This window comes from Arachis ipaensis, chromosome B02 (assembly GCF_000816755.2).
Source record: "Arachis ipaensis cultivar K30076 chromosome B02, Araip1.1, whole genome shotgun sequence".
Taxonomy (NCBI): Eukaryota; Viridiplantae; Streptophyta; class Magnoliopsida; order Fabales; family Fabaceae; genus Arachis; species Arachis ipaensis.
The window spans coordinates 27,461,071-27,486,288 of NC_029786.2; the positions used below are offsets into that span (position 1 = coordinate 27,461,071).

Genomic DNA, 25,218 nt, shown 5'->3' on the forward strand with positions numbered 1-25,218 from the left:
ACATTGACATAGCATCATAGTTTTGAAAATCGGACCGGACTGACTAGTCGTCGTTTCTTCCTTGACCATTGTCGCGGAGCTACCCCTTTCTCCTTCATTCAAAAATCAGAACCTTGCACTGCTGACTACTCAGAGCGAAAACAACACCCTAGCCATCTAGCCTCCACCACTGCTGCGAGGAGTGGGTCACTGCCGCCGTCCGTCGCGCTCAACCGCTTCCCTCTTCGTCCTGTCCGCGTGCTCCAAGTCTCCTACTTGTGTTCACTCTCACCGATCGCAGCTTCTTCCTCGAGCTCAGCATCCGCTGCACAGCCGCTGTTCCTCCGTCGCAGGTCATCTCGGGTGGTTCCTCCGTCCAGCCTTCCTCTGCTCCAGTTCCACCGTGCTCCACCCTCTGCTCTAGTTCGGCCGTGCTCCACCCTCCTCGGCTCTAGTTCCGCCATGCTCCACCCTCCTCGGCTTTAATTCCCCCGCGCTCCAGCCCTTCTCTTTTCCAGTTCGGCGGCACTCCGGGACACCTCTTCTCCAATTTTGCCAAGTCCACCTATTCTTCTCCGTCCCTCACCACTGTGCTAAGGTATTGTTTTTGTTTTAATCGTTTTAGGATTTTTATGCTGTTATTACTTGATTTTTCTCCTTCAATTATTGTTGTTAACTTGTTATTACCGTGATTCTATTGATTCTGTTATGTTGATTCACATTCTTTTTATTTTTCTTGTTCAATTTTTTTGTTTGTTTTTTCTGTGATTTTATATTAAGGTTGTTACTGTGATTTTTCTATTTTTGTTATTGGGTTGCTGGATTTTTTATTCATGTCTTGTTAATTTGCTAAATTGTCAAGTTGTTGTTTTGCTAGATTGTTGTGTTGCATTGTTTTAATTTGCTGGATTGAGAATTTGAGATTGAGATTTGTTCATACCATGGCCCAACACTAAGGCCCAGGACTGTTCCGAGGGTTACCTGAAACTGTAGGTCGATCTCGGTCGAGATCTTTTGTGCTGGTCGGAGATGACGTGTCCGACTTTGTAGGTGGTGGCCGGAGATATCGCGTCCGACTTGTTGGACTGGTAATGCTGCCGATCCTTTGTCACCGGAGGGTGGTGGTACCTGCAAGGGACTCCGATGCTTAAGTTAGCATGGGTATTAAGCAGGTATTTTGTGTAGAATCAGAGTATGAGTTATACCTGGGTGCTCCAGTGTATTTATAATGATGTGGAGTGACCTTTCTGGAGATAAGATAGTTATCTTATCTTATCTTATCTTTTAGTGAAGTCATCTTATCTTCAAGGGAACCGCCCTTATCTCTATAGGCTTGGGCTGCCTTTGGATTTGGGTCGTGTTCCTCTATTTGGGCCCTTTTTGGGCTTTTCCGGTGATTTGGTTGAGCTCTTTGGAGAAGAGGTCGGATGATCCTGACCTGAAGAGGTTGGTCGGCTTGTCGTCGATCATCCCGGGTCGGACATCTCGACCCAGGGTGTTCATACCTTGGGTCGAGCTATCCGACCCGGGATGTTTAGCGACAAGGCGACCGACCTCTTCAGGTCCGACTATTCGACCTCTTCTCAAAGAGATCGGCCAAACTGCCAGGAAAGCTCAGTAAAGGGCCCAAATAGAGGAACACGACCCATATCCAAAGGCAGTCCAAGCCTATAGAGATAAAGGCGGTTCCCTTAAAGATAAGCTGACCTCACCCAAAGATAAGATAAGATAAGATAAGATAACTAACTTATCTTATCTAAGAAGGTCAGCCCACGACCATTATAAATACACTGGAGCACCCACGTATAACTCATACTCTGATTCTACTAAAAACCTGCTTAATACCCTTGCTAACTTAAGCATCGGAGTCCCTTGCAGGTACCCCCCACCCTCCGGTGGCGAAGGATCAGCAGTGCAGCCAAGCTCAACAAGTCGGATACGATAGCTCCGGCCTCCACTCACAGCCGGACCCATCATCTCCAATCAGCATAGAAGATGTCGACCGAAATCGACCTACAGTTTCAGGTAACCCTCGGAACATTGGCGCCGTTGCCGGGGAACCTGGAAGTCATCCCATCACCATGGCGGACGACCATGACAACGACCACGATTCGGATTTGGAAGATAGAACGCCGCACAAGAACGCGGACACTACACCAAAAGATACTCCTCAACCTAACAAAAACAACGATTCATCAACTGTGGGAGCCATGGAGGCACTTCAAGATCGCTTAAAGCAACTCGAAAAAGAGGCGGAACATCAACGAGAAGTTGAGAAAAACCTACAAAGGGAAATAAGACGACGTCGGGAATTGGAGGAGAAACTCCTAAAAATCGAAGCCGATCTCAAGGCCAAAGCCAATCGATCCTCTCATGAGGATAACTCCCGCAAGGACCAAGATCCATTCACCAAGGAGATCATGAAGACTAAAATCCCAAAGGATTTCAAACTTCCGGACATGACTTTGTACGATGGCACTACAGATCCCGGCCATCATCTCAGCAATTTCAGGAGTAGAATGAATCTCACCAACGCCTCAGATGCAGTTCGCTGCAAAGCCTTTCCAACTACTTTAACAAAGACGGCAATCAGGTGGTTCGACAATCTACCTCCTAGGTCCATCCCAAGCTTCGACAACTTAGCCAAAAAGTTTCTGACCAGATTCTCCATCCAAAAAGATAAGGCTAAACACGCCCCAAGTCTATTAGAAATTAAGCAAGGAAATCGAAAAAGTCTTCGCAGTTACATGGAAAGATTCAACAAAACATGCCTGGACATACAGAGCCTACCAACAGAGGCTGCCATTATGGGCCTCATCAATGGCTTGCGAGAGGGACCCTTTAGTCAATCTATATCAGAAAAACACCCCACATCTCTGAATGAAGTGCAAGAACGAGCAGAAAAGTACATCAACATGAAGGAAAACTCTCGACTAGGAGAGACCTCAAAATCTGGATTCACCTATCCCTCTCGGGATAAGGATAAAGAGTCCAAAAAGAAGGAAGATCGACATGGGAAAAAAATAAAAAATACCACAATTACACCCCTCTTCGGGTGTCCCTTGTGGATGTCTACAGGAAAGTTTGCCACACTGAAAAAATATCCCCAGCTCTGCCACTCAAAGGCAAAAAGGAGGAGGAAATCGGACCGAATATTGCAAATATCATCGAATCCGCGGGCATTCCACCAACGAATGTTTTGACTTAAAAAATGTCATAGAAAAATTAGTGAGAGAGGGAAAACTAGATTGGTACCTGGTCACCCGGGACGATGAACAAAGAAAAAGAAGAAGAGACGAAGATGTCGGACAAACCGAACGATCACCTTGTACACCAGAAAGACACGTCCACATGATACATGGCGGATTTGTGGGAGGAGGAATCTCCAAGTCATCTCACAAAAGATATCTCAAAGAAGTATATCATTTTGAGGGGAAAGAGGAAGCACTCGACATCCCCGCAATCACTTTCACCAAAGAAGACGCATCCGGTATCATCTTAGGACATGATGATCCCATGGTCATCACTATTATACTGGCAAACGCAAATCTCCACCGCACATTGATAGACCAGGGGAGCTCCGCCGACATCTTGTTCAAAACTGCCTTCGATAAGTTCAGTCTGGAAGAAAAAGAACTTAGAGCATATCTAAACAGTCTGTTCGGACTGGGAGACACCCCAGTTCAACCACTTGGATACATCTCACTACACACTACCTTCGGAAAAGGAAACCAATCCGGAACACTCAAGATAGACTACATCGTGGTCGACGTAAGTTCAGCCTACAATGCCTTAATAGGTCGGACAACATTGAATCAACTCGGCGCAATAGTCTCAACTCCACATTTATGCATAAAATTCCCAACTGCAGAAGGGATAGCTACAATAAAAGCAGATCAGAAGATGGCGCGCCGCTGTTACAATAAAAATCTAAACCTCAGAGGCAGAGGAGAGGAATTCCACACAATCGAACTAGGGGAAGTTCAAAGGCGGGAAGAACTCCGCCCACAACCTGAAGGTGAAGTAGAGAGAATCCAGATCGGAGACACCCCAGACAAAACAACCAATATTGGTACGATTCCAAGAGAAGATATAAAAGAATTACTCGTATAGTTCTTACGAGATAACGTCGACCTCTTTGCATGGAAAGCTGCAGACATGCCAGGCATAAACCCTAAACTAATGTGCCACAAATTGGCGGTCTATCCAGGATCTCGGCTAATACAACAGAGACGGAGAAAGCTCAGACCAGAACGATCCCAAGCTGTGAAAGAGCAGGTACAAGCTTTATTAGAGGCAGGATTCATAAGAGAAGTCAAGTACCCACTATGGCTAGCTAACGTCGTCTTGGTAAAAAAATCAAATGGGAAGTGGCGAATGTGCACCGACTACACTGATCTCAATAAAGCCTGCCCAAAAGATCCTTATCCACTCCCAAGTATCGACGCCCTGGTGGATGCCTCCTCCAGATATAAATACCTCTCATTCATGGACGCATATTCGGGATACAATCAAATCCCAATGCATCCACCCGACCAAGAAAAAACCTCATTCCTAACCCCAAAAGCAAACTACTGCTACATCGTAATGCTTTTTGGTCTTAAAAATGCGGGAGCTACTTATCAAAGGTTAATGAATAAAGTCTTTTCGGATCATATCAGAAAAATCATGGAGGACTATGTGGACAACATGTTAATAAAGACACAAAGTGAAGAGACGCTATTGTCTGACCTAACCCAAGTGTTCAACACTATAAGAAGGCATGACATGCGACTCAGTCTTGCAAAATGCACATTCGCAGTAGAAGCTAGCAAATTCCTGGGTTTTATGCTCACACAAAGAGGAATCGAAGTAAATCCGGATAAATGCCGGGCCATACTGGACATGAAAAGCCCGACTCACGTCAAAGAGTTGCAACAACTCAACGAAAGATTGGCAGCCTTGTCTAGATTTCTAGCCGGATCGGCAATAAGTTCTCTCCCCTTCTACGCCACTCTAAGGAAAGGAAAAAAGTTTGAATGGACAACAGAGTGCGAGTAAGCCTTCCAAGAGTTCAAGAGATTCCTGGGACAACCACCTATCCTAACTCGGCCACGGAAAGGAGAACCACTCATATTGTACCTCGCGGTAGGAAGTCAAGCAGTAGCCTCAGCACTAGTTCGAGAAGATGACAGTGGGCAACAACCCGTATACTTCATCAGTAAAGCATTACAAGGATCCGAGCTGAACTACCAAAAAATAGAAAAATTTGCCTACGCCCTCATACTAACATCTCGGTGACTTCGTCCATACTTCCAAGCTCATACCATTAGGATTCGGACCAACCAGCCCATAAAGGGGATTTTACAGAAAACGGACTTAGCAGGTAGAACCTTGCAGTGGGCCGTCGAGTTGTCCAAATTTGATCTTCAATACAAAGCTCATACAGCCATTAAATCACAATACCTGGCCGACTTCATTGCAGAATTTACAGACACCCTGGAAACCCCCAAAGAATGGAACCTCTACGTGGACGGTTCCTCAAATAAAAATGGAAGTGGCGCGGGTGTGATAATTGAAAGCAACCAAGGGACTCAAATTGAACTCTCCCTCAAATTCGGGTTCCCTGCCTCAAACAATCAAGCGGAATATGAGGCACTACTAGCTGGTTTGAAGCTGGCCAGGGAGATTGGAGCTCAAAAGCTTACCATCTTCAGCGACTCACAAGTAGTCACTTCACAAATAGCAGGGAGCTACCAAACCAAAGACCCCACCATGAAAAAGTACTTGGACAAAACCAGGGAACAGCTCAGACAACTCAGAGAATATGAGGTCCGTCACATACCCCGAGAACAGAATGCCCGAGCTGATGCACTCTCAAAGCTAGCCAACACCAAACCAGGGGGCAACAATAGAAGCCTCATCCAAGAAATACTACAGAGTCCGTCAATCTCGGAAGAAGAAAAAGTCCTAGCCATAACAGGTCAGGATCAAGGATGGATGTCTCCCATAATTAACTACCTCAAAACAGAAACACTCCCTACAGATAAAAAGGAGGCAAAGAGGTTAAAATGAGAGGCACAACATTACACTATCATAAACAATACTCTATACAAGAGAGGGATCTCAATCCCATTATTAAAATGTGTGCCGACTTCCAACACAAAGGAAGTTCTAGAAGAAGTACACAGTGGCATTTGTGGCAATCATCTTGGAGCACAAGCTCTCGCCAAAAAAGTACTCCGAGCAGAATTTTATTGGCCAACTCTATAAAAGGAAGCTACAAAGTTTGTAAAGACACATCTACCATGCTAGAAACATGCCAACTTTCACATCGCCCCACCAGAGGAACTCATCAGCGTGACCTCACCATGGCCATTTGCAAAATGGGGACTCGACCTTCTCAGACCCTTCTCTCAGGGATCGGAACAAGTTAAATTCCTTATAGTAGGGGTAGACTACTTTACAAAGTGGATCGAGGCAGAACCCCTAGCTAATGCCACTGCTCAAAGAAGTCGAAAATTCCTATATAGGAACATTGTCACGAGGTTCGGGGTTCCATACTCCATCATCACAGACAATGGCACCCAATTCACAGATGCAGGCTTCAGAAAGTTAGTGGCCGACTTGAACATAAAACAACAATTCACTTCCGTAGAACATCCCCAAGCCAATGGACAAGCCGAAGCTGCCAACAAAGTCATATTGGCTGGGATAAAACGGAGATTACAGGACGCAAAGGGAGCTTAGGCTGAGGAGCTCCCACAAGTCCTATGGGCATACCAAACAACGCCACATTCCATCACAAAGGAATCACCCTTCCGATTAACATACGGAATGGAGGCAATGATCCCAGTAGAGATTGAAGAAGGGTCGCCTAGAGTGATCTACTATAATGAAGAAGCCAACTTCCAACTTCAAAGGGAAGAACTCGACCTACTTCTGGAAGTTCAAGAAAGAGCTCGGATCAGGGAAGAAGTACTAAAGCGTTGAATGGCTTCGAGATATAATCAAAAGGTAGTGCCACGAGGTTTCACTGAGAATGATCTCATTCTAATCCGAAATGATATCGGAACAACTCGACCTGGAGAAGGAAAGCTGGCAGCAAACTGGAAAGGACCCTACCGAGTCGTAGAAGTACTGGTAAAGGACTACTACAGACTGTCCGAACTCGATGGACGAGAGCTTCCTAGGTCGTGGCACGCCTGCAACCTAAGAAGGTACTATAGTTAGGGATGAAAAAGGATCTTAGGACAAGGCGCACTCTTTTTCCTGAAAAGGTTTTTTAATGAGGCGCCAAGCCAAGACCTATAAATCGCCCAACTTAGAGGGATAAAGATTTCACATGTATATTTGCATTTTTTTTGAATAAAATATGTTTAGATATTCTACAAATTCTCAAACCGCATTAATCTGAAACATTCATCGTCCGATTATAAAGCGACAGATCGGCAGAAAGTGAAAATCGAATTCACTACATGATCGCGATAAAGACCAACAGAGATGAAAACCAAATTCATCAAAAGGTAGACCAAGCGAGGATTAAACCTAATTTCTACAAATCGGCAAAGATGAAAACAGAATAATACAAGAAGTTATTGAAAGTGATCCATAGAAAGGACATGACGAGGTCTTAATAAAATGGATTGCTAAAAAATAACTTAAAGACTGGCCGACGCTAAGAAGTCGGACCAGTCACAATAACCCAAGTTATAAGTAAATCCCTGAAAAGAGGTTTGGCCAGCCCTATAAAAGAGGATTACTGTAACTTAGAAGGGCCCGACATGACGAAGTCGGCCCAAAACGTAAAAGTTATAGAAGTAATCACTGAAAGAGACCTGAACACGGTCCAAGAAAGAGGATTACAAAAATAGCTTAGAAAGGCCCGACATGACGAAGTCGGCCCAAAACATAAAAGTTATAGAAGCAATCCCTGAAAGAGACTTGAACAAGGTCCAAGAAAGAGGATTACAAAAATAACTTAGAAAGACCTGACACGATGAAGTCGGCCCAAAACGTAAAATTTATAGAAGTAATCCCTGAAAGAGACCTGAACAAGGTCCAAGAAAGAGGATTACAAAAATAACTTAGAAGGGCCCGACATGACGCAGTCGGCCCAAAACGTAAAAGTTATAGAAGTAATCCCTGAAAGAGACCTGAACAAAGTCCAAGAAAGAGGATTACAAAAATAACTCAGAAGGGCTCGACATGACGAAGTCGGCCCCAAAACGTAAAAGTTAAAGAAGTAATCCCTGAAAGAGACCTGAACAAGGTCCAAGAAAGAGGATTACAAAAATAGCTTAGAAAGGCCAGACATGACGAAGTCGGCCCAAAACGTAAAAGTTATAGAAGTAATCCCTGAAAGAGACCTGAACAAGGTCCAAGAAAGAGGATTACAAAAATAACTTAGAAGGGCCCGACATGACGAAGTTGGCCCAAAACGTAAAAGTTATAGAAGTAATCCCTGAAAGAGACCTGAACAAGGTCCAAGAAAGAGGATTACAAAAATAACTCAGAAGGGCCCGACATGACGAAGTCGGCCCCAAAACGTAAAAGTTATAGAAGTAATCCCTGAAAGAGACCTAAACAAGGTCCAAGAAAGAGGATTACAAAAATAGCTTAGAAAGCTCCGACATGACGAAGTCGGCCCAAAACGTAAAAGTTATAGAAGTAATCCCTGAAAGAGACCTGAACAAGGTCCAAGAAAGAGGATTACAAAAATAACTTAGAAGGGCCCGACATGACGAAGTCAGCCCAAAACGTAAAAGTTATAGAAGTAATCCCTAAAAGAGACCTGAACAAGGTCCAAGAAAGAGGATTACAAAAATAACTCAGAAGGGCCCGACATGACGAAGTCGGCCCCAAAACGTAAAAGTTATAGAAGTAATCCCTGAAAGAGACCTGAACAAGGTCCAAGAAAGAGGATTACAAAAATAGCTTAGAAAGGCCCGACATGACGAAGTCGGCCCAAAACATAAAAGTTATAGAAGCAATCCCTGAAAGAGACCTGAACAAGGTCCAAGAAAGAGGATTACAAAAATAACTTAGAAAGACCTGACACGACGAAGTCGGCCTCCATAAAATGATAAAGTTATAAAAAGTAATACCTAGAAAGAGACCTCATAGAAGGCCCAAACAAGGAAGGATTACTAGAAATAACTTCCGAAGCCTCAAAGGAATCAAAGCCACAAGCAGGAGGTACAAAGGCAATCCAAAGAGGTCGAGCAACAAGACTCCAACACTATCGAAAACCTAAGAAAGGGTACCAAGATAGATAATGACCGACATGATATTAAAAGCTTGAAGTTGTAATAAGAACAAGCTCAAAGAGGCTACCCAAATCAGCCCCAAGAACTTGGAAGCTATTTTTGTTTTTCAAAATAAAGTTGCTAAACAAGCAACTGAAAAAGTGTCAACAGTCAGCAACATTACAAAAAGAAAGTTTTAAAAGCCCACAGGCCAGGCAATCTACACAAAACATTTACATAATCAGGGGAGATCCGAAGGCTTCTCGGCGGCACAAGGTGAAGGAGGACGAGTCTGAAGGGGCACTGCATCCACCGTCCCGTCATCCCGATTTAATATCTGACAATCAGGCTCTGGTTCGGGATGACTAATCCTAGCGGGAGGAGCTGAAGAAGTCGGCACAACAGTGGCTTTGGCGATCGGCACAGGAAGGGGTTCGACATCATCGTCATCAGGATCGTTAGGGACAATCTTGCCATCCTTTACAACATTATCCAGACTGAAGAGAGTAAGGTTGGCCTCAGGTGCAAGAACTTGAACCTGCTCTTTCAGGTTCTCATAAGCAGCAGTTACGCTGCCTACAAGATGACCCTGGAGCTCGGCATAATCAACCCGGGCAGACTCCAACTCCTCCCTAAGACGCATCACCTCCCTGTAGGCCGTAACATAGCTATCCTTGTGCCTCAAAGCTATGTCTTCAGCCAACTTTACAGAAGCCGCCAAAGCAATAGAACTAGCCTTCTTGCCCTCTAACTCTTTTTCCAGCTTGGACACCTTCACCTCGAGCTCCTCCTTCAAACCTTTCATCCGATCGAACTCTAATTTGGCCTCCTCCATAAAGGCCTTCGTAGCATGAAGAGGAAGATCTTGAGCAGTCCGATATAAGGCCGCCCCATATGTGCCATCTTGACACTACTCCGAGTTATAAAGTCTAAATGGTGAAGGAGTGACACATCATCCATAGGGAGGGCACCATAAGGACCGATCTGCTAGTCGACAAACCCAACATCATCGAAGTCAGGGGCATCCAGATTGAAGGGTTCAACAGTTTGAGGTCTTTTGGAAGGTGGAACAACCGGAGGAGAAGATGCAGCAGTAGCAGAAGACTGCGGATGATCCACCACACGGACTCGAGGAGTAGGGATCATTCTCCTCGGGCCAGGAGAGCTCAGCACAGACGGTTTCGACGTCACCTTTGAAGACCCTTCCCCATCCGTTTTGGCCGAGATGTTTTGAGCGGCAGCAGCCTTTCTCGCCTTCTTGAAAGCTTTCATCGAGTCATTATTCTTGGCCATCTCTGTAAAATAGAAACCAGTAGTTTTACAGACCAAGAAAAAAGAGGAAAGCAAAGTAAAAACAAGAAGCAATATATATCAAGTAATACCCAATGCGGTTCGAACAAGGGAGGGGTCCCCCAAGGATATTTTAGTATCCAGATGAGGAGGTTCCCCCCAAAGGTCCTCCAAAACAGTTACAAAAGCCTGCTCAATCTTGTCAAGCATTTTCCATGTATATCGAGATACTACTACATTCTGCTACCAACACAGAGGGAAGGATGGTTCATCATTCGCTTCCAGAAAAAAGGGGCGAGCTCCCTCAACAGCTCGAATCTTGAAGAAATAATTCTTGAAGTCCCTAAAGGACTCGTCATACATGGTAAAAACCTTATGTCCTTGTGCAGATCTAAAAAAAACCCACGAGGCTTTCTTTTTCGAAGAAATCCCGGGCTTAGTTAAAACAAACAAATAAAGGAAAAGAGTTTGAGAAGGGGTAACATCCAATTATTTGCAAAAAAGCTGAAAAATCTTAATAAAACCCCAGGAGTTCGGGTGAAGTTGGAACGGAGCTACATTACACGACCATAACAAATCGGCCTCAAAGAAAGTAAAGGGAAAAGTAATGTCCAACTGGCTGAAAAAATAGTCGTAAGCATAAAAGAAAGGGCGCTCCCCTTAGGTCGGGACAGGGAAGCAAACCCTCTCCTCGGAGTCAGGTGCCACCAATTCATAATTCCTCTCTTGACCTCTATTCTTGCAGAGACGGTGATATTTTCTAAGCTCTACACAAAATTCAGGATTGGCTAAAGAAACACACAGCAACACCAGGGAGTCCAACCAATCAAACATCCCCTCAGGAACCTTAGAAGACGCCTCGACAATATTTTTGTAAGAAGACATGGCCAACTAGTTCTACAAACAAGAAAAGAAGAGCAGATTACTAAAAAACATCTCGGACAAAAGACAAAACAACTCGGCTAGTATAATTCAGACAACACAAACAACAAAAGGAAAACCCCAGGACCCACACAGAAGGTCCATGGGCATCCTTTGGAGGCAGGCATAGAACAAGGACTCAGGAAAACCTACAAGCTCACATCTTGATACACCCTAACAGGAAAATGATAAACCCCTCTCTATTCTGCAACTAAAGCGACGCTATTGAGAAGAGGACTACGAACCACAAAGCCATCAAAATAAACGAAACTATCAAACGGCAAAGCGTATCAAAGAAAAAATCATCAAAGACGACCCCCTTTTTTTTGGAGTTTTCAGAGAAATAAAGTCCTCCAAAAAAACAAAGAAAAAATCGTTATCTTCTACAAAAAGTTCAGTGGCAAGGAGAGCCATCGACAAGACAAAAAGTCAAGGAGCAATCTTTACAAAAGATAACAAGTGCAGTTCACAAAACTCAAGAACTAACCAGAAACAACAGCAAAACATGCAAAGACAAAAGCCAGAAAAAATACATCACAGTAGCAAACAAACACAAAGACCACAAAAGGTTCAAGCTTTCCAAACATACAGTCAGAATCAAAGCTTCACCGGAAAAAATGGCAAGAATAATGAAAAGAAAAACCAACCTGAACAAAGGAGGAAGCTTCGAAAGGAGATTGAAGATGGAGAGACAGAATCGCCTTTCAAAGAAACACCCAGAAATTGCCAAATGACGCCGCAACACAAAATGCAAAATTCAGGCGAGAACAGAAAGCGAGAGAGTAAAGGGGGAAGTTACAAAGAAAAACGAAGAAGAGAAACCGTTTTTGTGTAAATTTCAAAATAAAAGAGCCAAGAGAAACGGAGCATTAAAAAGCAATTAATAAAGGTATTAAACCCTCGCACGTTCCCAAGAACAGAGCGCTAATACAAAAGCGCGCACTTTCAGAAGAAAACGTTCCACATTTAAAAAGGAAGATTCTACAAAGAAAGAAGTCGACAAATGCTCGAGTTCGGCTTCACCAGAGAAGGATCGAAGTCCTAAAACTAAGACTCGACCTCAAAAAGAAAGACCGAGCTCGAGCAGGGGCACTATTCATATCTTGGGTCGAGCTTTCCGACCCGGGATGTTTAGCGACAAGGCGACCGACCTCTTCAGGTCCGACTATCCGACCTCTTCTCAAAGAGATCGGCCAAATTGCCAGGAAAGCCCAGTAAAGGGCCCAAATAGAGGAACACGACCCATATCCAAAGGCAGTCCAAGCCTATAGAGATAAAGGCGGTTCCCTTAAAGATAAGCTGACCTCACCCCTTGACCTTGGGTTGTGTCCTGGGGTTTCCTTTTGCTATTGTGTCTATTTTCGTCTGAGCTGTTTTCTTTGTTATGCCCGAGTTGTTTATTTTAGTAATCCTTCTCTCTTTTTCTTTGCTGTAGGACTAGTTGATCATGTCTTCTCGCAAAAATATTATTGAGACGTCTTCCAAGGTCCCTGAGGGTATGTCCGACTGGTTGGACTCTCTCGTCCTGATGTGTGTTTCCATAGTTAATTCTAAGTATATCGTGGAGCTTAGAAAATATCATCGGGTCTGTAGTAGTAGGGATCAGGAGAAAAACTATGAATTGGTGGCACCTGACTCTAACGAAAGGGTTTGCTTTCCTTCTATGACCCAGGGGGAACGCCCCTTCTTTTATGCGTACGACTTCTTTTTCAGCCAAATGAACATCACCCTTTCTTTCACCTCCTTTGAGACCTACTTGTTGTGGTCGTGTAATGTAGCTCCATCCCAACTCCATCCGAACTCGTGGGGCTTTATCAAGATCTTTCAGTTGCTTTGCCAAGAATTTGATGTCAAACCTTCTCAAACTCTCTTCCTTTACCTCTTTGTGTTGACCAAACTTGGGACTACTGATAAACCACTATTTTATGGTTTATCTTATGCTCAATTGAGTGGATTTTATCAATCTTTTATACACTTGTTCATACAAAATGCATGTTTTACATTCTCCTTCCTGATTTTGTGCTATGATTGAAAGCATGCTTCTTTGGCCTTATATTTATTAATATTAATCCTCTCTTATTACCATTAGATGCCTTGATATGTGTGTTAAGTGATTTCAGAGATTACAGGGCAGGAATGACTTAGAGGATAGAAAGGAAGCATGCAAAAGTGGAAGGAATACAAGAAGTTGAAGAAGTTGCTAAGCTGTCCAGCCTGACCTTTTCGCACTCAAACGGTCATAACTTGAGCTACAGAGATCAAAACAACGCGGTTCCAGTTGCGTTGGAAAGCTAACATCTGGGGCTTTGCATTGATATATAATTTGCCATAGTTGCTCTGAAGACAGGCAACGCAAACGCGTGGATTACGCGGATGTATGACCTGGCAGAAACGCAATCCACGCAAACGCGTGGACGACGCTTCCGCGTCACTTTCCCGCAACCTGTACGTACCAGAATACACTGAGGGCGATTTCTGGGCTGTTTTTGACCCAATTTTTGGCCCAGAAAACACAGATTAGAAGCTATAAAGTGGGGGAATGCATCCATTCATAACAAGTCTTCCATTATTCAACTTTCATAGTTTGGATGTAGTTTTTAGAGAGAGAGGTTCTCTCTTCTCTCTTAGGATTTAGGATTAGGATTCTTCTTAAAGGAATTAGGATTTCTTATTATTTCAACTTAATTGTTTCAACTTCTTCTCAGGTTCAATATTCCTTTTACTCTATATTTCCCTTTTACTTTCAGATATTTCAATGCTTTTCTTTAATTACTTATGTTGCCAAATTGGCTTATGAACTCTTTGTGTTTAGATTGATTTTCTCTTATTAATGCAATTGAGGTACTTCAGATTTATGATTCTTATTTAGCCTTCTTATATTCTTGGCTTTAATTGATTAATTGGAGGCTCTTGAGTTATCAAACTTATCGTGATTGATTGTTATGTTTGCTAATTGAATTGAATTCCACTAACTCTAGTCTTTCCTTAGGAGTTGGCTAGGACTTGGGAATTCTAACTAATTAGTCCACTTGACTTTCCTTTGCTTTCATAAAGGTTAACTAAGTGGGATTAACTTCAATTCTCATAAGAATAACTAGGATAGGACTTCCGAATTTTCATACCTTGCCGAGAGTTTATTTTATAGTTATTTATTTATTTTACTTGTCATTTAAATTACTTTTTCCTTACTTTTAAAATCCCGATTTACAAAACTCATAACCAATAATAAGAACATACCTCCCTGCAATTCCTTGAGAAGACGACCCGAGGTTTGAATACTTCAGTTATCAATTTTTAAGGGGTTTGTTACTTGTGACAACCACCGCCGCCCAGAACATCTCGGCAAAAGCTGCAGGGGAGGGATCTTATCAAATTCCTCCTAAGAAGCCAATCTTGAGCTCTACTAGGCCGAAGAAGAAGATTCTAACTCCTCAGGTCCATTTAGTTGATCCTCCCCCGACTTCTATTGCTACTTCTTCTACTGTTGGCCCTTCTCCAAAAAGGCAGAGGACTGTTGAGCCCTTCAATTTGGATGCTCCTGACTTTGATGCCGTTAGGTTTGTTGATCAGCAGATTGCTCCTTATGGTGTTATTCCTACTGACGATGTCTTTCTTCTTCGTCATTTGGACTTTATTACTCGGAGCAGCATTAAGATGGCACATATGGGAGCAGCTTTATACCGGACTGCCCAGGATCTTCCTATTCATGCAACGAAGGCTTTTATGGAGGAGGCCAAATCGGAGTTCGATCGTATCAAGGGTTTGAAGGAGGAGCTTGAGGTGAAGGTAGCAAGGCTAGAAAAAGAGTTGAAGGGTGAGAAGACTCGGGCTACTACTGCTGTGGCTTCTGCGAAGTTGGCTGAGGATATGGCGCTGAAGCATAAGGAGAGCTATGTCTTGACTTATGGGGAGATGATGGATCTTAGGGAGAGTTTGGAATCTGTTCGAGCTGACTATGCTGAACTCCAGGGTCATCTTGTAGGCAGTGTGAATGCTACTTATGAGAATTTGAAGGATCAGGTTTGAGTTCTCGCGCCCGAGCTCGACCTTACCCTATTTAGCTTGGACAACATTGTAAAAGATGGTAAGATTGTCCCTGACGACCCTGATGATGATGATGTAGATGTAAATCCCCTCATGTGCCATCTTCCAAAGCTTCTGTTGCCCCGCCTTCCTCTGTTGCCCCTTCAGACTCGTCCTCCTTCACCCCGAGATATTGCTATTGGGAAGTCTTTGGATCTTTTGTAATTTTTCTCTGATGTATTGTGTATAGCCCGGTCTGTGGGCTCTTGAACTCTTTATTTTGTAGCTGGTGGTCTATTTGACTTTGGATTTCTTAGTTGCTTTTCTTTTAGCAACTTTATTTTGGAAAAACAAAGTAGTTTTTCAAGCTTCTTGTGGTCGACTTCAGGCGGCCTCTTGATTCTGTTATTATAGAAACTTTGTTTCTTTTGTGATATGCTTGTCTGCATCTTTTTGACGCTTTTATGGAGTCTTGAGAGTGTTGGAATCTTGCTTTCCGACCTCTTTTGATTGTTTTTGTGCTTTATTTCCTGCTTTAGTTGAAGCTAGCTTTGTTCAACTAGTCTTCTTCGCATTCATACAATACTTGTAGATTGTTTTTATTGAGGTCATGGCTTTTTGGGTCCGACTTGAGTCCCTCATGGTGCATGCCTTCTGTCGGCCGACTTCTTCATCTCAGTTCGTTCTAAGTTATTTCTAGTAATTTATTTGGACCTTTTTCAGGTCTCTTTGATTACTTTCTATAACTTTCTTGTAGTTTTTCGGGCCGACTTCATCATGTTGGTCCCTTCTAAGTTATTTCTAGTAATCCATTTTATTTGGACCTTTGTCAGGTCTATTTTATGGATTACTTTTTATAACTTTTTTTTGTCGGGCCGACTTCATCATGTCGGTCCCTTCTAAGTTATTTCTAGTAATCCATTTTATTTGGACCTTTGTCAGGTCTCTTTTATGGATTACTTTTTATAATTTTTTTTTGTCGGGCCGACTTCATCATGTCGGTCATTTCTAAGTTATTTCTAGTAATCCATTTTATTTGGACCTTTGTCAGGTCTCTTTTATGGATTACTTTTTATAACTTTTTTGTCGGGCCGACTTCATCATGTCGGTCCCTTCTAAGTTATTTCTAGTAATCCATTTTATTTGGACCTTTGTCAGGTCTCTTTTTATTACCTTTTCTAGGGAACCCAAATCGAGCTAAATAAACCAAGCTGAATACGAGGCACTACTGGCTGGTTTAAGGCTGGCTAAGAAGGTAGGAGCTTACCGCGTCCAGTGATTCACAAGTAGTCACCTCACAAATAGAAGAGAGCAACCAAGCTAAGGATCCCACCATGAAAAAATACCTTGGTTAATTCAGGGGACCCTAGACAAAACCAGAGAACAGCTCGGGTAATTCGGGGGACCCTGGACAAAACCAGAGAATAGCTCAGATAATTCAGGGAATATGAGGTCCGACATATACCTTGGGAACAGAATGCCCGAGCTGATGCACTTTCAAAACTAACCAGCACCAACAGCTCGGACAATTTGGGGGATATGAGATCCGACATATACTTCGGGAACAAAATGCCAGAGCTGATGCACTTTCAAAGCTAGCCAGCACCAAACCAGGGGTAATAATAGAAGCCTCATCCAAGAAAACACTGCAAAATCCATCAATCACGGAGGAAAAAAAGGTCCTAACCATATCAGGTCAGGGTCGTTCCCCCGGAGTCAAGGAAGGAAAACAAACCCTCTCCTCAGGGTTCGGCGACACCAATTCATGATTCTTCTCTTCATCCCTATCCCTACAAATTCTGTGGAACCTTCTAAGTCACACACAGTACTCAGGAACACACATTAAAATTACGGAATCCAGCCAGTCAGACATGCTGTCCGGGATCTTAGTAGACATCTCAGCAATGTTTTTGCGTGAAGACATAGGTCAAATATTCCTAGAGTAAGAAAAAGAAAAATGGGGTTACTACCAAACAACTCGGGCAAATAAGGAAACAACTCAGACAATAACAGTAAAACATTAGGTGTCAGATACAGAAGTAAAAAGGAAATCCCAGGACTCACACGAAAGTCCAGGGGCACCCTTTGGGGGCAACAACAGAGCAAAAACCCAAATACAAAGTCAAAGCTTTACATCAAAAGCATGCTAACTTCCACATTGCCCATCAGAGGAGCTCATCAGTGTAACATCACCTTGGCCGTTCGCAAAGTGGGGACTCGACCTCCTCGGACTATTTCTCCAAGGATCGGGACAAGTCAAGTTCCTCATTGTAGGGGTGGATTACTTCACAAAATGGATTGAGGCAAAGCCCCTAGGTAATGCCACTGCTCAAAGAAGTCAGAAATTCTTGTACAGAAACATTGTTACAAGGTTTGGGGTTCCTTACTCCATCACCACAGACAATGGCACTCAATTTACGGACACAGGTTTTAAGAAGTTGGTGGCTGACTTGAAAATAAAGCACCAATTCACATTCATAGAATACCCATAAGCCAATGGATAAGCAGAAGCTGCCAACAAAGTCATATTAGCTGGGTTAAAACGGAGACTACAGGACGCAAAGGGAGCTTGGGCTGAAGAGCTCCCACAAGTCCTATGGGCATATCGGATAACTCCACACTTCACCACGAAGGAATCACCTTTCCGATTAGCTTACAGAATGAAGGCAATGATCCCAGTAGAGATCGAAGAAGGATCCCCCAGAATGATCCTCTACAATGAAGAGGTCAACTCCCAAATCCAAAGGGAAGAATTCGACCTACTTCCAGAAGTTCGAGAAAGAGCTCGGATTAGGGAGGAAGCGTTAAAGCGTCAAATGGCCTCAAGATACAATCAGAAGGTAATCCAGCAGAGTTTTGCCAACAACGATCTCATCCTAATCCGAAATGACATCGGAACAGGTCGGTCAGGAGAAAGGAAGCTAGGAACCAACTGGAAAAAACCATACCAAGTGTTCAGAGGTACTGGGGAAAGGTCACCACAAAGTATCCGACCTCGAGGGGCGAGAGCTACCAAGGTCATGGCTTGCCTACAATCTAAAAAGGGCGCCAGGCCGAGATCTAAAAAGATTGCCCGACCTAGAAGGGTAAGCACTAACATGTACACACTCTTATCTTCATTTTATTGTTTAAAAGATTGCAGATTCTCTACCAAGTCTCTCTACCAAGACGCATTAATCTGAACGCAAAAAATTCATCGCCCGATTACAAAGTTACAGGTCGGCAAGGTGAAAACCAAATCCACCACCCGATCACGATGAAAATCGAATTCATCGTCTAATTTCGACAAAGGTCGGTAAGGTGAAAACTGAATTCACCATCCGACTTCGACAAGGTCGGCCAAGTGAGAACCAAACTCACCGCCCGATTTGTACAAAATCGGCAAGATGAAAAAGCGATCAAAACAGATTAATGCAAGAAGTTATAAAAAGCGATCTATGAATAGAGACCTGACAAGTTCTGAAACAAAAAATGGATTGCTAGAAATAACTTAAAGACGGACCGACATAACGAAGTCAGACCAGTTGACCATAACAACAAAAGTTATAAAAAGTAATCCCTAGAAAGAGGCCTGGCCAGCCCTAAAAAAAGAGGATTACTAGAGATAACTTAGAAGGGACTGACATGATGAAGTCGGCCCAACAAAACTACAAAAACTTATAAAAAGTAATCCATAAAAGAGATCTGACAAGGTCCAAATAAAATGGATTACTAGAAATAACTTAGAAGGGACCGACATGATGAAGTCGGCCCAACAAAACTACAAAAAGTTATAAAAAGTAATCCATAAAAAGAGACCTGACAAGGTCCAAATAAAATGGATTACTAGAAATAACTTAGAAGAGGCTGACATGAAGAAATCGGCCCAAGCCAACTAAAGCTACAAGGTTATAAAAAGTAATCCATAAAAAGAGATCCACCAAGGTCCAACTAAAAATGGATTACTAGAAATAACTTAGAAGCGACCGACATGAAGAAGTTGGCCCAAGACGATTAAAGCCACAGCTCAGATCGACACAAGAAGTCGAACCAACGAAAAGTGTGTGCTAAAAGGGACATAGCTCCGCCTAAAAAGCCACGGCTTCACGACAAGGCTAACAAAATTGTTCAGACTAACTAAAAAGGTTCTACCAAGAACACTAAAAAGTTGTCGGACAAGTTAGCCCCAAAGGTCATCCCGCCTAAACAGTAGACGGACTACACCAAAAGTGATCAAAAAGAGGTCCGACAACAAAGTACCAACACTCTACAAAGATCCACAAAAGAGACAAAGACATCTCGCAATAGCCAGAGGAAGGCTAGGAATGCTTTTCTGAAAGGTACAAAGTCTTGAAAACAGACACTACTTAAAAGGCAAAAGCACAAATCAAAACGGTGCTAAAAAATCATCCAAACAAACTATAAAAAGGTTCCCCATCAAAAACACTACCTAAAAAAGTTGTTGGATTATGACTAAAAAGCCCGAGCAGTGAAGACAAACAAGTCGGAAGAAGGCTGAAAAGACCTCTCAACAAACTAAAAAGGGCAATACCAGACTCGCACAAGGAGAAACTACTCAAGATCGACCAAAGTCAGGATGCTTGAGCACGACTTCCCTAAAAAGATCGAAGCTCTGAAAGCACGATCTCACAGAAAGGTCTGAACTCAAGCAGGGGCAAAATCGTACAGGTCGACGTCAACTAAGAAGAGGCGCAAGTACGATCTCAAAAAAGAGAACAAGCCAAAAGGTTGGGAAACAACTTAAAGCTCAAATGTGCTTAGCTAAAAAGGATACAACTCTGCTCAAAGAAGGCACAATCTCAAACAGGGCTACGAACGTCATCCGAAACTAAAAAAGGTTCTATATAAAGAACACTAAAAAGTCATCGGACAAGTCACTAAGAGCCCAGATATCAAGTCACAAGGATAACTTCGCCAAAGCAGAGGGTTGTCAACACAAACTTAAAGCAAGGCGTGATCCAGAGGGCAAGGGTAGAAAACCCACACTACCACTCAAAAAAGGTCGGACTGGGAAGTACCAAACCTCTAATTTGCAAGGATTACAAAGCAATGAAGAAAAAAGCCAGACAGATGCTTGAGCATGACTCCCTCAAAGGGATCGAAGCTAGGAAGCACGACCTCACAAGGAAGATCGAAGCTCAAGCAGGGGTACTGTTCATACATCGGTTCAAGCTATAAAGGACCGGGTTGGCTGACCTCTTAGAGAGTTGGCCGACCTCTTAGAAGGTTGGCCCATGACCGACCTCTTAGAAGGTTGGCCCATGACTGACCTCTTGGAAAGCTGGCCCATTACCAACCTCTTCACAAAGAGTTCGGCCAAATCACCAGAGGAGCCCAAAGTAGGCTCAAACGAAGGAACACAGGCAAATCTAAAGGCAGCTATTTCGAGGGTTACCTGAAACTGGAGGTCGATCTCGGATGAGATCCTTGGTACTGGTCGGAGATGACGTGTCCGGCTGGCTGGTGGCGGCCGGAGCTATTGTGTCCGACTTGTTGGACTTGCTGCACTGCTGATCCTAGGCCACCGAAGGGTGGGGGGTACCTGCAAGAGACTCCGATGCTTAAGTTAGCATGGGTATTAAGCAGGTTTTTATGTAGAATCAGAGTATGAGTTATACCTGGGTGCTCCAGTGTATTTATAGTAGTGTGGGCTGACCTTTCTGATAAGATAAGTTAGTTATCTTATCTTATCTTATCTTTATCTTGAGTGAAGTCAGCTTATCTTCAAGGGAACCGCCTTTATCTCTATAGGCTGGGATTGCCTTTGGATTTGGGTCGTGTTTCTCTATTTGGGCCCTTTATTGGGCTTTCTTGTTGATATGGCCGAGTTCTTTGTAACGAAGTCGGTCCGCTTGACCTTAACAGGTCGGTCGCTGCATCGTTGATCATCCCAGGTCGGATAGCTCAACCCAGGGTATGAACAGTGCCCCTGCTTGAGCTCGGTCTTCTTTGTCGAGGCCGAGTCCTTGACTTCGGTCCTTCTCGTAACGAAGCCGAACTCAAGCATTTTGTCGACTTCTTTTGTAGCAGCTTTTGAATGTAGAACGTTTTCCTCTACAAGCGCGCGCTTTTATATCGGTGCTTTGGGAACGTGTGAGGGTTTAATGCCTTTTAATTTTAGCATTAATTGCCCCGTTTCCTTTTGGCTCTTTATTTTAATTTTGAAAACCCAGAAACGGTTTCTCTTCTTTCGCCCTTTTCGTAACTTCTTCGCATTTTCCCTTCATTCTCTCACTTTCAACTTTTCTTTGTGTTGCGGTGTTTGTTTGATTTTTCTGAAGCCTCTGCCTGGAGTTTGTGGTTTCGCGTTTCAGCCCAGCGACGTTTTCTTTTGCTCATGTCTTTTCTTTTGCTTCGAGGTAGTGATTCTAGATTTTGCCGTCCCTCTTCACCTTCCCTGAAGTCTTGCTGCCTTTTTAGGTTGGTACTAACTTTCTTGCTTCTTTCTCAGCTTCATCTTTAGTTTTTTGGTGAAGCTTTTGCTTTTGCATGTTTTGAAAGTTTGAACCTTTTCGTGATTCTGCATCTGTTTGTCGCTGTAAATGCGTTTTTCTTGGCTTTCTTTTGTGCGTTCCTCTGGCATTTCCGTCGAGGCTTTATATGGTTTTTGTTTGTTGCTTCTGATTTTTTACTATCTGATAGAAACTCTGCATCCGTTCCTTGCTTTGCTTGATTGCTTTTTGTCTGATTTCTCAAAAGTTCGTACCTTTGATGATTTCCATTTGACGTGTTTTGATGTTTTGGGAATGCTTTTTGCTTGGTTGACTGTGATGACTTATGCTTCTGGAAATGCTTGCTTGTTTGAAGTCTTTTTCTTGTTTGTAAGATGCTGGGTGAGAGCTGTAGATTTTCCTGGAAACCTTGCTTTGTTACTGCCTCCAAAGGATGCCCCAAGATTTTGGTTTGAGTCTTGGGGTTTTCCTTTTCTGTGTGATCACCTGCATCGTATTAAGTTGTTTTCTCCCTTGTCCGAGATGTTTTTAGTAATCTCCTCTTCTTTTCTTTCTTGTAGGATTAGTTGGCCTCATGTCTTCTCGCAATAACATTGTAGAGATGTCTTCCAGAGTTTCCGAGGGGATGTCCGATTGGCTAGACTCCCTTGTTTTGTTGTGTGTTTCTATTGTGGATGCTGAATTTTGCATAGAGCTGAGGAAGCGCCATAGGATTTGTGCTAACAGTGCCTGCGAGGGTGATTATGAGCTTGTTGCTCCTGATTCTGATGAGAGAGTTTGTTTTCCGACTTCCGTCGAGGGGGAGCGTCCCTCTTTCTATGCTTATGAATACTTCTTCAGCCAATTGAACGTTACTTTCCCTTTTACTGCTTTTGAAACTGACTTGTTGTGGTCCTGCAATATTGCTCCGTCCCAGCTTCATCCAAACTCTTGGGGTTTTATCAAAATATTTCAACTTCTTTGTCAGGAGTTGGACATAACACCTTCTGAAACTCTTTTCCTTTATCTTTTTGTCTCGGCCAAACCTGGAGGTTCCTCCAAAAAGAAAGCTTCCTGGGTCTTTTTTAGGTCGGCCCAGGGGCATAAAGTTTTTGCCATGTATGATGCGTCGTTTAAAGATTTTAAGAACTATTTCTTCCGAGTCCGTGCCGTTGAGGGGGTTCGCCCCTTTTTTCTTGATGAAAATGATGAGCCTGCTTTTCCTCTGGAGTGGCAAAAGAATGTAAGAGTGCCACATTACACATGGGAAATGCTTAGTGAAGTTGAGCGGGTCTTTGTAGTTGTTCTTGAAGATTTGTGGGGGAAGCCACCCCACCTGGACACGAAGAGATTTTTGAGTGATCCATCTTTGGTTCGGGCTGCTTTGGGTACTGCCTGATTTGTTTTTATACTTGCTCCCGAGCTTTGTTTCTCCTGTGTTGTAACTTGTCTTTGTTTTTTGTGTTTTTCAGAGATGTCGAAGAATAATGATTCTATGAGAGCCTATAAGAAGGCGAAGAAGGTGACCGCTGCACTAAACATCTCGGCCAAGGCGGCCGGAGAGGGGTCTTCTCAGCCTCTAGTTAAACCTCCTATACCGAGTTATCCCGGGCCGAGGAGAGCAATTCCTACTCCTCGGGTCCGTCTGGTCGATCCTCCACAATCTTCTGTTGCAGCTTCCGGTGCCCCTCCTAGTAAAAAGCAAAGAACAACTGAACCTTTCAACCTTGATGCTCCTGATTTTGATGCGGTTGAGTTTGTAGATCAACAAATCGGCCCTTATGGTGTTCTTCCTATGGACGACGTGTCGATTCTTCATTATTTTGATTATATCACCCGGAGTGGTATCAAGTTGGCACATATGGGGGCGGCCCTATATCGAACTGCTCAAAGTCTTTCTCTCCATGCCACTAAAGCTTTTATGGAGGAGGCCAAACAGGAGTTTGATCGGATGAAGGACTTGAAGGGGGAGCTTGAAGTAAGGGTGGCCAGGTTGGAGAAAGACTTGGAAAATAAAAAGGCTATTTCTACTTCCCTGGCTGGTTCTCTGAAACTGGCCGAGGACACGGCTATGCAGCATAAGGATAGTTATTTGACGTCTTACCGGGAGGTGTTGCGTCTGAGGGAAGAGTTGGAGAATGCCCGGGAGAATTATTCCGAACTCCAAGGTCATCTTGTTGGCAGTGTAACTGCTGCCTATGAGAACCTGAAGGAACAAGTTCGGGTTATTGCTCCCGAGGCCGACCTGACCCTCTTTAGCTTGGAGAACGTTGTCAGGGATGGCAAGGTTGTCCCTGATGACGAGGATGAGGATGATGTCGATCCTCCCCCTGTAACCTCTACCAAGGTGTCGACTTCTGCTGCCCCTGCCGAGGTTGGTCCTCCCGCTTCTGATCCCGACTGCCAGATCTTGGACCGGGATGACGGTACTGTAGATGCCATTCCTCTCCAGACTCGGCCTCCGTCTCCTCGGCCTGATGCTGCTAAAAAATCTTCTGACCCTTAGCTTTATCTTTATTCTGGATATGTAGTTGGCCCGGCTTGTGGGCTTTTTTAAACTCTTTATGTTTTGTTAGTTTACTGACACTTTCCCGTTGCTTGCCTAGCAACTTTTGTTTTTTATGAAAAACAAATGGTAGCATGCTTTAGCTTTTTTGAGATAGGTTTTGGTGGCCTCTGAGGCTGTTATAACCTTGTGGATGATATTGCGCTTTTTGTGCTTGACTTTGGTATCTCTTTTTCTGCGAATATTGGATCCTTGCGGCTTAACCTTTTTTGGATTGCTTTGTTCTTTGTATCTTGAATCCTTTGTGGTTGTGACTAGGTAGGTCTAACTTGCTTTTTGGTTCGTTCTCGCTCCGGCTTGCATTTCTGACGATTTGTAGCCGATTTCTTCAAGTTAGTCCTCCGAGTTGTTTTCGCAGTCCTTTTTTAAGTTATTCTTGTAATCCCTTTCTTGGATCTTTTTCCGATCTCTTTCAGGGATTACTTTTATAACTTTTTAGTTGTAGGAGTCCGACTTGGTTATATCGGTCTCCTTTAAGTTACTTGTAGTCCTCTTTCTTGGATCTTTGTTAGATCTCTTTTCAGGGACTACTTTGATAACTTTTAAGTAGTAGGAGTCTGACTTGGTTATATCGGTCTCCTTTAAGTTATTTGTAGTCCTCTTTCTTGGATTTGTGTCAGATCTCTTTCAGGGACTACTTTGATAACTTTTAAGTAGTAGGAGTCCGACTTGGTTATATCGGTCTCCTTTAAGTTATTTGTAGTCCTCTTTCTTGGATCTTTGTCAGATCTCTTTCAGGGACTACTTTGATAACTTTTAAGTAATAGGAGTCCGACTTGGT

General features: G+C 43.3%; 1 long non-coding RNA gene across 1 annotated transcript; it reads left to right on the forward strand.

The window, feature by feature from the left end:
* On the forward strand, positions 796 to 25,034 carry LOC110268795. Its single transcript, XR_002357292.1, has 4 exons — positions 796 to 911; positions 21,269 to 21,274; positions 21,904 to 21,910; positions 25,024 to 25,034. It is a non-coding gene; the product is annotated as an uncharacterized LOC110268795 (long non-coding RNA).